This window comes from Portunus trituberculatus, chromosome 13, assembly GCF_017591435.1.
Source record: "Portunus trituberculatus isolate SZX2019 chromosome 13, ASM1759143v1, whole genome shotgun sequence".
NCBI classification, from domain to species: domain Eukaryota; kingdom Metazoa; phylum Arthropoda; class Malacostraca; order Decapoda; family Portunidae; genus Portunus; species Portunus trituberculatus.
This window is the reverse complement of record NC_059267.1, coordinates 10,217,459-10,232,458: the sequence shown is the minus strand read 5'-3', so window position 1 is coordinate 10,232,458 and position 15,000 is coordinate 10,217,459. Positions and strand designations below refer to the sequence as shown.

The 15,000-nt window shown below is 41.6% G+C and overlaps 1 protein-coding gene across 3 annotated transcripts in view; it reads left to right on the top strand.

The window, feature by feature from the left end:
• LOC123503309 (transcription factor GATA-4-like) overlaps positions 1 to 15,000 on the top strand; it is a 212,631-nt gene that overhangs the window by 101,517 nt on the left and 96,114 nt on the right. The gene's annotated exons all lie outside the window — the stretch shown is intronic.

Here is a 15,000-nt window from a genome sequence, read left to right as displayed (position 1 = left end):
GAGAGAGAGAGAGAGAGAGAGAGAGAGAGAGACAGAGCATTATTACTACTATTATTACACTCAATTTCCCATCCTCCTGTTCCTCCTCTCTCTCTCTCTCTCTCTCTCTCTCTCTCTCTCTCTCTCTCTCTCTCTGGACGGGGAAGGTTGCAGGAATCTGAAAGTTATTGAACCTATGAGAGAGAGAGAGAGAGAGAGAGAGAGAGAGAGAGAGAGAGAGAGAGAGAGAGACTTAAGACCCCGACAGTATACTTAAAGGCAGATGTCAAGAAAAGATGAAGATAGGAATATGTGCAAACGATGATTGGGACGAAGGGCGAGAAGAATTAAGATGGATAATAAAAGAGGAATATGAACGAGGAGGTTGAGATGACAGGAGAGGTAATAGGATGATGGGAGAGGGAGAGAAGGTGTAATAAGAATGATGAAGAAAAGGCGAATAAGTGTAGAGAATTTTGTGATAATGATGGTGTGAGAGGAGAGAAGATGATGAGGATGTAAAAAAAGCGAAGAAGAAGAAGAAAGTAAGGAAGGAAATGAGAAGAAAGATTAAAGTAAGGAGAGGAGATATGAAAAGTAAGAGAGATGGATAAAAGAGGATGTTTGGTAATCTTTATCGTTTCCTTCTCAGATATGAAGATAAGGAAGGGGAAAAATATAGTGTATCAGCTCGTCACAGAGATTAACAATAAGTACAACGACACACTTAGGAAGAACTCATTTGTGACACACACACACACACACACACACACACACACACACACACACACACACACACGTATATTTTATCATTTCATTTTCTTTCCTTTTTTTTTCTTCATTATCAACATGTGCTACTGTCACCACCACTATCACCACCACCACCACCACCACCACCACACCACCACCACCACTATTACTACAAATTACACCAGTACTATTACCACCACTATACCATTACACTATCACCCAACTGCTGATACTACTACTAACTACTAATACCAACACTACTACTACTACCACAACTACTATTACAATTATCACCACCAACCACCACCACCACCACAACGAAAAAAATAAAACTTAAATGGTGGAAAATATAACAAGAAACTTTTTAACATATTTCTTCACCCCTTCACTCTTTTTATCTATATTCGCACCCTCCCTCAAATTAATCACAGTGTCTGGTGGTGCTGGTCCAGTTAGCACGGGTGATAAACACTCTAGTACATGGAAAAGCGCTCAGCCACACACTGACGCGGGACTGCCAGGTGTGAATGGGACGGGGAGAGGGAGAGAGGGAGAGGAAAGGTTGCAGGTAAGGTGAGACACAAGGGCGGGGTTAGATGTGGTGATGTGGTGATGTGAAGGTGGTGATGGTGAAAGTAAATAGAGGAGAAGGAGAAGGAGGAGGAAGAGGAGGAGGAGGACAGATGTGGCGCGGCTCAGGTAATCTCATTAAGGGAATATCGGCATTTCTCATCGACAGGTAATGACGTGTTGAGAATTAATCAAAACTGGAGCAATGGAGAGAGAGAGAGAGAGAGAGAGAGAGAGAGAGAGAGAGAGAGAGAGAGAGAGACGGGGGGAGAGGGATGTGATAAATAAGAATATGACAGGAGGTGTTGCTGATAAAACAGAATAAATATGTTGTGTGATACGAGAGAGAGAGAGAGAGAGAGAGAGAGAGAGAGAGAATATTAACCTATGAATAATAAAAAAATACATTGTAACTTCACTTTAACATCTTGACTAATACGTAAAAAGGCAAGAAAGAAAAAACGATAAAAAGTAGCAAAAAAAAAAAAAAAACTAAACACAAAGAAATACCCGCCTAATATTAACAAGAGTCACACTAATAAAACAACACATTCATCAATCATAGCGAGTCCCACGGCGTTTATTTACTCATTCGCCGCTTCTCCTCCTATTATTGTGTTTTGCAGCGCTGGTGGAGGAAGAGTGGAGGTTCGAGCGCCCGTCATTACCTTGCCTCGCCTTGCCATCATCCTCGTCATTACCCACATGAAGGAAGCCGACGCACATTATAAATCTTGGCATCTTTTCTGCAAAACTTAATGATATGTCAGATAGGAAGCCAGGAGGAGGAGGAGGAGGAGGAGGAGGAGGAGGAGGAGGAGGAGGAGGAGGAGGAGGAGGAGGAGGAGGAGGAGGAGGAGGAGGAGGATAGCAAGAACAAGAACAACAGCTGAGAGGGAAATAAATCGTGTATCCTTTCTCACAACATCATAAAGTGTGTGTGTGTGTGTGTGTGTGTGTGTGTGTGTGTGTGTGTGTGTGTGTGTGTGTGTGTGTGTGTGTGTGTGTGTGGGGCGTGGCTGTGACCCCCCTGATCCCTCTCTCACCTGCCAATCCTCCCCCTCCAATCACCTGTCCCACCTGCGCCTCCCCCCCTTTGCCTACCCCCACCCAACACCACCCATGAACATCCGCTGCTCTCACCTGATGTTCCTCTCCTCTCTCTCTCTCTCTCTCTCTCTCTCTCTCTCTCTCTCTCATCCTTTCTTCTTTCCTTCTCCATCTTCTTTTCTTATCCATTGTTTTGTTTCCTGTTTCTTGTTCTTTTTCTTTTTTTATCAATATATTTTTATCACTCTTATCTATTGTATCTTAACACAGTTGTTTTCTATTCTTCGTTATTCTATCTCTCATCCTTCATTTCTTCCGTCCTTTCTCTTCCCTTGACAAATTTCCTTCATTATACAGGCAGGTCTCCTTACTCATCTCTTCCTTCCTTCTTATCGTCGTAAATATTCACTTTTCTTTTATTCTTCTTTATCTCCTCACCTTGCTTCACTCCCTCCCTCTCTCTACTCATCCATCTATCCTCTTTCTCTCCCTCCCTCCCTCCCTTCCTCCCTCCCTCTCTTCCGTCACTCCCACAGACCACGTAACAGATTTCAATGTTATTTACGAGCGTGTTTACATTTTCTTCTCACCGTTTTCTACACGAGATATGATCGCATCCCGGGCCATACTCTTCTATTTTCATATATTACAATTAGGTTACGGATGTGATACCTCTCCTTGTGTTATCATTAGTATCACAGGCAGGACAGTTACATTCACTCACACACTCTCTCTCTCTCTCTCTCTCTCTCTCTCTCTCTCTCTCTCTCTCTCTCACACATCGCTTCATTGGAGGGTAAAATATATGAGAGTGAATTATAATGTGATATGTTGCTTTCTTTCCCGCGAGTCTGTCTGTCTGTCTGTCTATCTATCTATCTGTCTGTCTGTCTGTCTGTATGTATGTATGTATATATATTATCAGTCACTTTATATATGGGTCACTTTTATTCCCTTTTTTTTTTTAGTCACGTTTTTTTTTTTTTTTTATCTTATTTGCATACGTCAAAGGTTCAAGGGAATATAATACACGCACGAAGGTATTACTATTATTATCACTATTATAATTTATTTATTATTATCGTTACTATCACTGCATTGACTCCAGCACCAGGGACACCACGCCAACTGTTGCGAGAGACAGAATGGTATATAGAGTAAAGAAAGATATTGTATTTCATCCTAATTTATGGACCTCTCTCTCTCTCTCTCTCTCTCTCTCTCTCTCTCTCTCTCTCTATCGTTCATTATGGTAGTAGTAGTAGTAGTAGTAGTAGTAGTAGTAGTAGTAGTAGTAGTAGTAGTAGTAGTGACGGTGATGGTGGTGGTGATAGTGATGGAGGAGGAGGAGGAGGAGGAGGAGGAGAAAAGGGAAAAGAAGAAAAGAAGAAAAAAAAGAAAAGAGAAAAGAAAGAATGAATGAATGAAAAAAATAAAAGAAAAGAAGACAAAGGAGGAAAAAGATAGAAAAAGAAAAAAGAAAAAAGAAAGAAGTAAAAAGAAAAGTGAGCATTTTACTCTTTAAAGGACCCTTCAAAACACATCAGGTCTAGGAGAGCAGACAGTCTCTCTCTCTCTCTCTCTCTCTCTCTCTCTCTCTCTCTCTCTCTCTCTCTCTCTAGTGGCATACCGCGAGCACCACAGGAATGTTAGCAAAGACACTCCTTCTCACCACATGTGTAAACAGAGAGAGAGAGAGAGAGAGAGAGAGAGAGAGAGAGAGAGAGAGAGAGAGAGAGAGAGAGAGATTAGGTGGATGGACGTAAACAGAATAAAAACGAGAGAGAGAATAATCAAAAGAATAAGTAAATAAATAAAAGAGAGGCAAGAATAAGAGGAAGAAAGAAGAACGAAAGACAAACAAATTAATAAATACAAAAAAAATAAAGAGAGAAAGAGAAAGAAGAAAGCGAAGGAGAAAACGCACACAATGAAAGAGAAAACCAATAAAAGGAGCAGCCAGAGAGAGAGAGAGAGAGAGAGAGAGAGAGAGAGAGAGAGAGAGAGAGAGAGAGAGAGAGATCAGAGGGGGTAATGACTATATAAATGAAGTGTGACAAGGCAGGAACAGCAGGGTGCCAACATGGTGCCAACTCTGGGGGTGCCAACTCAGGGGTGCCAATTATGAGGTAAGGAAATTGAAGGAGGAAGGAGAGGGAGCGGAAGGAGGAAGGAAGGAGAAGAGTGTGTGGAGATGATCTATAGAGGAAGAGGAGAGGAAGAGAAAACTAAACCTATTTGTGAGAGGTGAATGGAGAAAGGGCAAATGAGGAGGAGGAGGAGGAGGAGGAGGAGGAGGAGGAGGAGATAATGATTTGGAAGGCAGGACATGAGAAAATGGAGGAGAGGCGTTAAGGATGTTAGAATAGAGGAAATGAGGTAAGAGGAGGGTAACATGGAGGAGGAGGAGGAGGAGGAGGTCTTGTTACTATCTCTCTCTCTCTCTCTCTCTCTCTCTCTCTCTCTCTCTCTCTCTCTCTCTCTCTCTCGCGTCATAAACTTGTCTTTACAGCAACATTAATTGATTAACTTCATGATGAAAGATCAATTCATTATCTGATATCCATAAAAGTAATGTTTGTTACTTTTTACTTTTTAATAATAATAATAATAATAATAATAATAATAATAATAATAATGATAATAATAATAATAATGATAATGATAATAATAATGATAAGAAGAAGAAGAAGAAGAAGAAAATGAAGAATGACAATAACAATAATACTAATAATAACAATAACAACAACAATAATAATAATAATAATAATAATAATAATAATAATAATAATAATAATAATAATAATATAGGAACCTTCTAGCGAGTTATGGAAGTTAAGTAAAGTTAGCAAAGACGATAATGTCAAGTGTAGCGCCTCCATCCACTCCAGCTACACAGTAATACAAGCTTTGCCTCCAGAGCTTCTTTTCTTGCCTTGTGTCTCCGCTCCTCAGTCTCCTTGGCAGGTTGTGTGGCAGGTGTGTGAGTAGCAGCCCCGCCTTGGCTTGAGCTATCCCGTGTTAGGAGACTGTCGCGTTTTGCAAGTAGTGCCTCGCTTACATACGCTCGAGTGAAGTGTTCGCCTACCAGCCCGTGTTTCCCTCACCACCTTACACAATAATGATGATGATGATGATGATGATGATGATGATGATGATGATGATGATGATGATAATAATAATAATGAAAACAGCTGTGAAAGTCATATGAAATTGTTTATATTATATACACAAATACACCAATCAAGAAAATGTCGTAATCAAGTTGAATAACAAGCATTTTGCCCTTACCTTCACACACACACACACACACACACACACACACACACACACACACACACGCCTGCATGACGGGATATGAAGTAACGCACCTTGAGATCAATTAAGTCTCAAAAGAGTATGTGAGTTGCCGGGTGTGGAGAGAGAGAGAGAGAGAGAGAGAGAGAGAGAGAGAGAGAGTCTGACCTTAGGGGACGGAGGGAGGTGACCCGTGATGACCCCCACCCCACCTCTAGGAGATGAGTGTGTCACCTCTGATGAATCACTCAACAAGGTACTGTCTCTCTCTCTCTCTCTCTCTCTCTCTCTCTCTCTCTCTCTCTCTCTCTCTCTCTCTCCCTCCCTCCCTCCTCCCTCCTCTCTCTCAAGCCTCCGCCAGACGAGGCTTAAACCTCTACACAAACAGAATGACACAAAGCAAACAAACAAACAGACACACGCGGGGAGGAGACAGGACAGGGTGGCGTGTGTTGGCCCTAAAGAAACATAAACAACACAAACACTGCGAGAAAGTTTTTTTTTTGTTTTTTATTGGTTTTGTTTCCGATATTGTAAGTACGAGTGCTTATATTCATGGCGCGTTTCTTTCACCTTCATTCTGCTCACTGTCTGCTAATTCTATACAGCTTCAGAAACTCATGTCGGAGGTAGAAAGGTGAAGATTCTGGATCATTAATCTTCTGATCTACAAAGACCTTTCCTAGTATCAATAAAATGGTCTAATAAATAATGTCGGAGGTAAAATAGTAAAGATTCTGGACCTTTAATCTTCTGACCTCCAAAGACCTTTCCTAATGTCAATAAAATGGTCTAATCGTACACAAATCTCAAGGTAAAAATGTGTCCCGGTATTGAAAGAGTTAATTAATTGAAATGCACGAAGGATTTTTTATTTATTTATTTATTTATCTTTTATTTCTTATGTTCATCGAAATATATTGACTTGTTCTTAGTGTTTGGTTTTGGTTAGGTTAGGTTAAGGCTAGGTTAGGTTAAGGTTAGGTTAGATTAGGTCAGCTTGGATTAGGTTAGGTTAGGTTTAGTTAGGCTAAGTTAGGTTAGATTAGGTTAGGTTAGGTTGGGTTTTGTTAGGCTAAGTTAGGTTAGATTAGATTAGCTTAGGTTAGGTTAGGTTGGGTTGGGTTCGGATAGGATAGGTTAGGTTAGGTTAGATTTGGGTTAGGTTGGGTTGGGTTGGGTTAGGTTAGGTTAGATTTGGGTTAGGTTGAGTTAGGTTAAGTTAGATTAGATTTGTTAAGGTTTTACTTGTCTTATTCTTAATTTAATGAAACTCGCGAAGGCTTTTAAATATCTTTCTTCATATATTTTTCAGCTATAACTTTGATATATTTCTTTTCCTCAAATTATGTTAATTTAATTATATACATCTGCTACTTGGCATTTTAAGTGTAGTACTGTGTGTGTGTGTGTGTGTGTGTGTGTGTGTGTGTGTGTGTGTGTGTGTGTGTGTGTGTGTGTGTGTGTGTGTGTGTGTGTGTGTGTGTGTGTGTGTGTGTGTGTGTGTGTGTGTGTATGTGTGTGTGTGTGTGTGTGTGTTCGCGCTTATAACCTAATCTATCATATCCTTAATGAAATCGTCGTATTTTATTTGATTTTTGCCGATGTGGAACATCTGTAATTTCGTTGATCTACAAGTAACTAGAGAAGTCGAAGTAAATTATGTTAATATGCAGGCCGCCTCCCTCCCCTCCCTCCTCTCCCCACCCCATCCCCTTCGCCCCTTCCCCACTCCCCAGTCTCCCTGCCACCCTCGCTCTCTGCGGCCGCTGATTGGTCCACGTGTAATGTTCTCGCCACTTTCCTGAACTTTCATACTGAGTGTCAGTCGCCTTGTGTGTTTGTGTTGCTCTGATTGATTTTTGAAAATGTCGATAATGAAGCAATAATATCAAAGTATTCGTCCCTCACGACTGACTCACGCCATGCTGAGCTTTCTTTTCTTTTTTCTTTTTTTTTTTTACTCGTTTGTCAAGTTCACAGGGCGGATGAGGAAAATTAATTGGTAAACAAACGGATAAACAAAACCTAACGCCATAAGAAATGAAGGGGAACCGCGTGAACACGGCGGTTCCTGAATGAAACGCACAAACTTACAGACACTTCCATAAATCTAATCAACATTCAATAAATAAATAAACACATGAGACTGAACGACTTTATGTAAGAGCAACACTGCTTTTGGACGATAAAAAAAAAAGAGAAAGAAAAAACAATTACAAGGAAAATGGTCAGTGAGGCGCCAGTCGCTAAACAAGTCAAAAAAGGATCATCCAAAGGTCAAAACTTGATACCTCGCCCTTCAAAGCCAAGCACTTACGTAGTCTTTGTACTTACATAAGGCGGCGGCGGTGGTGGTGGTGGTGACGGTGGCAGTGGGTCACATCCAGGCCAAGGCGTGGTCAGGACGGCTCCCTTGCGACACTTCCCACGTGACCCCGCATGGCGACCCTGCGTGGGAGCGAAAGGAAGAAAGAAAATAAAGGTCAGCTGATAAGAAGCCAACAAAGAATTTCACATAGAGTTCCTTCAGGTTACAAGGTCACCCCGAGCCACCAGCGAGGAAAAGAGCCAGTTAGAGACGCAGCGTGGCAGGGTATGTGGTTCACGCGGTGCCTCTGTTCCTGCAAGCCTCTATATTGGTGACGGGGAAAGGAGGAGTAATTAAGAGAAGCGTCACCCTTACTGACTTCTTGATGGGTGACATCCGTGAAGGTCCAGGGTGGCGGTGAAAGTAGAGCTGTGTGTGTGTGTGTGTGTGTGTGTGTGTGTGTGTGTGTGTGTGTGTGTGTGTGTGTGTGTGTGTGGCGGAGTATGTGAAGGGTACGATTTGGAAATATCTGTTTGGTGCACCTAAGGAATGTAATGATAGTAATGATGATGATGATGATGATAAAAATAAAATGATAATAATAATAATAATAATAACAACAACAACAACAACAATAAAAATAATAATAAGACGAAAAGAAATGAAAAAAAAGAAGAAAAAACAAGAAAACAAACAGCAGCAGCAGCACCACCACCACCACCACCACCACCACCACCACCACCACCACCACCACCACCACCACCACCACCACCACCACCACCACCACCACCACTACCACCACCACCATCACGACAACAACAACAACAAATAAAAACAACCAAGGTCAAAACCAAACTAAATGTATCTATCCTGCCTGCCTCCTGCCTCCTGCCTCCTGCCTGCCTGCCTGCCTGCCTGCCTCCCTGCCTCCCTGCCTGCCTGCCTGCCTGCCTCCCTGCCTCCCTGCCTCTGCCTGCCTGCCTGCCTGCCTGCCTGCCTGCCTGCCTGCCTCCCTGCCTGCCTGCCTGCCTCCCTCCCTGCCTGCCTGCCTGCCTGCCTGCCTCCCTGCCCTCCCTCCCCGCCTGTCTCCCTGCTCTCCCTCCTGCCTGCTTGTCTGTCATCTGTGTCTCGCTCTGTCAAATGACCACATGTAAAAAACAAATAAAAACAAAAAATCATAAAAAATAGAGAAAAAAAAACATCCACTTATACTGCAATGAACTCAGCGAGAGGCAATTAAAAGCAAATCGAGAGGCAGACACATTTTTGCTGGTGAGGAATGCAAAGGGTGGCGGGATGAGGTGTAGGTGGTAGTGGTGGTGGTGGTGGCGAGGTGACGAGGTGACTGGCTGGTGGCGTGACCTCAGCCTTTACTCACCCGGCTTGTTGACGAGACTTGAAACGTTCGAGATGGGGAAGAGAGAAGATTTATTGACACAGCAAATGAAAACCAAACTCGTGTCTAGTGATCGTGTGTGTGTGTGTGTGTGTGTGTGTGTGTGTGTGTGTGTGTGTGTGTGTGTGTGTGTGTGTGTGTGTGTGTTTACTTAAGGTAGCTGTGGTAGTGTTCTTTATCTATTTTGTATATTTGTTGTTTTATTTATGTGTTTATCCATTCATTATTTTTTCATTGTTCATTTGCTTATTCCTTCATTTCATGGTGTGGGAAGCAGACTTTGGTGGCGGAGTTATTCTTTGATCTTGTTTATTTGATATCCTTCTTTGTTGACTTGTTTATCTATTTACTTATTTACTCAACTATTTATCTTGCCCCACGATGGAAAAACTGAGGTGGTGATGATGTTTTGTACTATTTAACTATTTTACTATTTTACTATTATCATTATTCTATTCAGTTACATACAATCATTAGTATTATCTCTAGTTATCTATTGTTACTATCTTCTTTTTTTATACCATATGGGCTTTTCACGGGAATTTCTGGGCTAAAGGGGATACTTTTTTGAGGTACTTCCTATCTCAAAGCCCACCCGCTAGGAAACCATTGCCCCGAGTGAGGAAACCCAACCTACACTCGGACCGTGGACAGGATTCGAACCCGTGCGCTTGGAGACCCCTCGGACCCCAAAACACGCATGGTTCCACTGTACCACGGCGACCTCTAACCTAACCTAACCTAACCTAACCTAATTACTCGCTTATTCCCACTCGTTTAATTACCTAACATATAAACATCAATATTACCTTTAGTTATTTATTGCTAACCTACCCTAACCTAACCTAACCTACTTGCTTATTCCCATTCGTTTAATTATCTCTTACTCTCAGCGATGGTTATGGCTGAAACACTTAAAGCAATTCAATTTCAAAACACAAGGACAGAGAAGTTGTAACAGAGCAGACGAGAAAAAAGAAAAGCATGCAATAGACACACAAGAGAATAGACAGATCGTGAAGCAGATAATGTATTACACTGTACTCTTTACACACAAAATAGACAGAATAGACAGAATAGACACATAATAGATACAGAATAGACAGAATAGACAGAATAGAGAGAATAGAGAATAGACACATAATAGACAGAATAGTGAAGTAGACTGTACTCTTTAAGAAATAGCGGCTTTTCTCCTGTACTGGAACGCTTTATTGCCATGAGTTTTGGGTACGACTGGACGATTTTATTTACATTAGCAAGTCTATGGAGGTCAGAAGATTAATGGCCGCAGTCTTCCCTATTTTAATCCCCCACATGAGTTTCTGAAGCTGTACAAAATCACCAAATAGTAAGCGGAATGAATAGGAAAACGCGTACTGAAGGGATTAAGTTAGTTTTTCTTTCTTTTCTTTCCTTTTTTATCACTTTTGTTGTCCTTGGTAAGTCCGTCGTGCATTGAAGATAAGAAAGTCAGTCATTCATATACACGTTTTATTTCTTATTGTGTTTTCTCTTACATAAAAATTGTATATTAAAAATTGATCCAGGTAATGTATACAACAAAGACCTTTTCTTCAATAGTTTGTATATCTCCTTGGCATAGAAGATACAAAAGCAATCGAATTAATATGTATGTTTTGTTCACTAATTTCATGTCTCCCTTACACAGAATCTACTTAATTAATTGTGTATTCCCTTTACATAAAAAAATACAAAAAACATCGAATTAATGTTTTTTTTTCACTGCTTTCATGTCTCGCTTACACAGAAAAATAAATAAATAAAAAAAATAGAAATAATAGTGATCGAATGAAGAACAAACATCTTTCCATACAAGCTTTGGTGAATTTGCTACTTGTACATAAAAAAAAAACAGTAAATGAATTAACAAAGAGAAACTGAGCGGAGATATTACAGAGACAACAAACCCACTGTAATAAATAAATAAATAAATAAATAAATAAGAAATAAAAAAAAAGAGAAAGACAGGCCCGTAGGAGAGACAGCTCTATAACGACCACCAATACAGCCATCAAGTCAATGAGAGACAGACAGACAGACAGAGACAACCACGCCAGATACACACGATAGGTAGATAGATAATGGAATGAATAAATAAATACACAACAAAGCTTTCGATCAACATTCCTACTGAGTTTAAAAGAAAAATAAATATCGTCACTCAAATATACGTGTGTGTGTGTGTGTGTGTGTGTGTGTGTGTGTGTGTGTGTGTGTGTGTGTGTGTGTGTGTGTGTGTGTGTGTGTGTGTGTGTGAATTGTATGGTGTGAGTGGTATTCTTCAGTTGTAATTGGGAGGAGGAGGAGGAGGAGGAGGAGGAGGAGGAGGAGGAGGAGGAGGAGGAGGAGGAGGAGGAGGAGGAGGAGGAGGAGGAGGAGAGGAAGGAGAGAAGGAACTGGCTTCTGGTACGTTAGGAATGTTACAATTAACCTCTCTCTCTCTCTCTCTCTCTCTCTCTCTCTCTCTCTCTCTCTCTCTCTCTCATTGTTCTGCTGCTACTGCCTGTATTTTCCTTCCCTTCCCTTATCTCCTCCTCCTCCTCCTCCTCCTCCTCCTCCTCCTCCTCCTCCTCCTCCTCCTCCTCCTCCTCCTCCTCCTCCTCCTCCTCCCTCCAAGACGAATTCAATACACACCGCGTTAAGAAAAGAAGGAAAAAAAGCGACAACAAAATGCAATGTAGATTTCCCTTTCGCGACAAGTATCATCATTTATCGTCCTTTTCCCATTACCCTTCACTAACACCCTCACATTGTTGCGTTACCTGAAGTTACGTTATCTGAAGTTACGTTACCTGAAGTTACGTTAGTTTAAGTTACGTTAGTTTAAGTTACGTCAGTTTGTTACGTTACCTTAAGTTACGTCACGTTCTAACTAAATGTTCTTAAACCTATTAGTTCTCTTTCTTTTTTCCCTTATTCTTTTCCTCCTCCTCCTTCCTTTGGCCCTTCATTTCTTTCCCACCACCTATTTCTCCTTCCTTTCCCTCCCTTCCCTCACCTCTCTCCCTGACCTCTCCTCTCTCCGCTAATGAAGACATAAAGATCAGTCTGGGACGGCCGCGGCGTGTCAGAGAGAGAGAGAGAGAGAGAGAGAGAGAGAGAGAGAGAGAGAGAGAGAGAGAGAGAGAGAGAGAGAGAGAGAGAGAGAGAGAGAGAGAGAGAGAGAGAGAAAGAAAGAAAGAAAGAAAGAAAGAAAGAAAGAGAGAGAGAGAGAGAGAGAGAGAGAGAGAGAGAGAGAGAGAGAGAGAGAGAGAGAGAGAGAGAGTAGGAATTTAAGAAATAATGAAAAGGAAAAGAACAAATTTATAAGTGAACAGAGAGAGAGAGAGAGAGAGAGAGAGAGAGAGAGAGAGAGAGAGAGAGAGAGAGAGAGAGAGAGAGAGAGAGAGAGAGAGAGAAAGCAGAAAAGAAAGAAAATAAAGAAAATAAAAGAAAAGACCAAAAATATTAAAAACACGAGAGAGAGAGAGAGAGAGAGAGAGAGAGAGAGAGAGAGAGAGAGAGAGAGAGAGAGAGAGAGAGAGACACACACAATACCTCAGCGATTCCTCAACACTACACACCTGTTCACTGATTTAATCTCAGGTAAACACTAATACACAGCCTGCAATAACACCTCGGCTTACCTGCTGACACTGATACGCGCGCCGCCTCAGGAATTAGCGGGACAAACACATCATTAGCGACACGAGAGGAGCAACACAACCACAGGGAATAATACCCTTCATAGAAAATAATAAGTAGTGGTAATTAGAAAATGTTTGTTCCGTGTATCTGAAGGAAGGATTTTGTTTTCGCTTCACTGAGGAACAATAGAGTAAAAGAATATAGTGAATAGTGAAGGGAAGGGAAACAAATGTAAATAGTGAAAGGAAGGGAGAATAGATACAAGGAAAGACAAAATAAGTAGTGATGATGAAAAAATCGTTTGTTTCGTGTATCTGAAGGAAGGATTTTGTTGTTCCCTTCACTGATGAACAAGAGAATGAAAGAATACAGTGAAAAGTGAAGGGAAAAGAAAATAAATACGATGAAAAACCGAGAGAAAATTGTAGTGTTTTTTTTTTATATGCCATCAATATACACATTATTAATTGTTTCTAATACGAATGTTAGTTTAAGTAAAAGGGAGAACTACCAAGGGGAAAAAAGTGAATATTAGAAAAAAGGCCCACTTGAATTGTAGTCTCCATAAAAGAACCAAAATAATTAGTCAATATTCAGGAACAAATGTCTCGACACCTCTCTCTTAACCCTCTCTTAACACTGCTGGGACGCATTTTGATCCTGAATTTCTGGTGTGATTAGACGAGTTTTTTTCACATTCAGGAAGGGTTTATGAAGGTCAGAAGATTGATGCACAGTCCTCACTATTCCAATCCCCCACATGAGTTGCTGAAGCTGTAGAAAATTGCCAGATAAATAAATAAATATGAAAACACATCATGGGGTTAAATACAAGATCAAAACTCAAAAAGGGAAATGAAAAACGTCAATTTCTTTCTATAAAGGGAAACTACAAACATTTCTTTTCCTTCTTGTGGTGGAGAGGAAAAAATTAAATTCTGTATCTCAGCTTTGGTTTGTTCGTTAATAATTATTAGCGACGGCCGTGAAAAAGTAACATTATGAAAGACTCCCTTCTTTAAATGCTTACCTCCTCCTCCTCCTCCTCCTCCTCCTCCTCCTCCTCCTCCTCCTCCTCCTCTCCCTCCTTCGCCATGGGACCAATTTGTCATGGCTGCGAGGTGGGATGGAGGAGGAGGAGGAAGAGGAAGACGACGAGGAGGCGGCACGAGAAGGTAAAGAGAGGAGGAGGAGGAGGAGGAGGAGGAGGAGGAGGAGGAGGAGGAGGAGGAGGAGGAGGAGGAGGTTAAAGGGAACTCAATTGTCTGTATCTTTTTCCTTCTATTCATCTATTTTCTTTTATTCTTTTTTCTTTATTTATCTTTTACATTTGTTTTCCTCCTCCTCCTCCTCCTCCTCCTCCTCCTCCTCCTCCTCCTCCTCCTCTGTTATCTACCTTCCTCTTTGCTAACCCTATTCTACGTACATTTTAACCCTACTGCTCCTCCTCCTCCTCCTCCTCCTCCTCCTCCTCCTCCTCCTCCTCCTCCTCCTCTTCCCCTCTCCCTCCCCTTGTCTTATTCATCCTCTTCCACTCTTCCCTCTCTCCTTCCTCTTATCCTTCCTCCTCTTCTACCCATACACCTCCTTTCCCCTCACTTTCCTCACTTCTTAGCTGTCATATTCTTCTTCTTCTTCCTCCTCCTCCTCCTCCTCCTCCTCCTCCTCCTCCTCCTCCTCCTCCTCCTCCTCCTCCTCCTCCTCCTCCTCTGAGTGTCACAGAGGCGCCTTGTCTGTGCCACCTCCCACAACACAAGTCCCTGGCGAACGTTTAAAAGCATCGTGGAGTCTGGGTAGTCTCTCTCTCTCTCTCTCTCTCTCTCTCTCTCTCTCTCTCTCTCTCTCTCTCTCTCTCTCTCTCTCTCTCTCTCTCTCTCTCTCTCTCTCTCTCTCTCTCTATCTTATCTAATTTTGTAACAGTTCTGCTTGTTTTCTTTTCTCCATCTTATTCCAGTCTCTCTCTCTCTCTCTCTCTCTCTCTCTCTCTCTCTCTCTC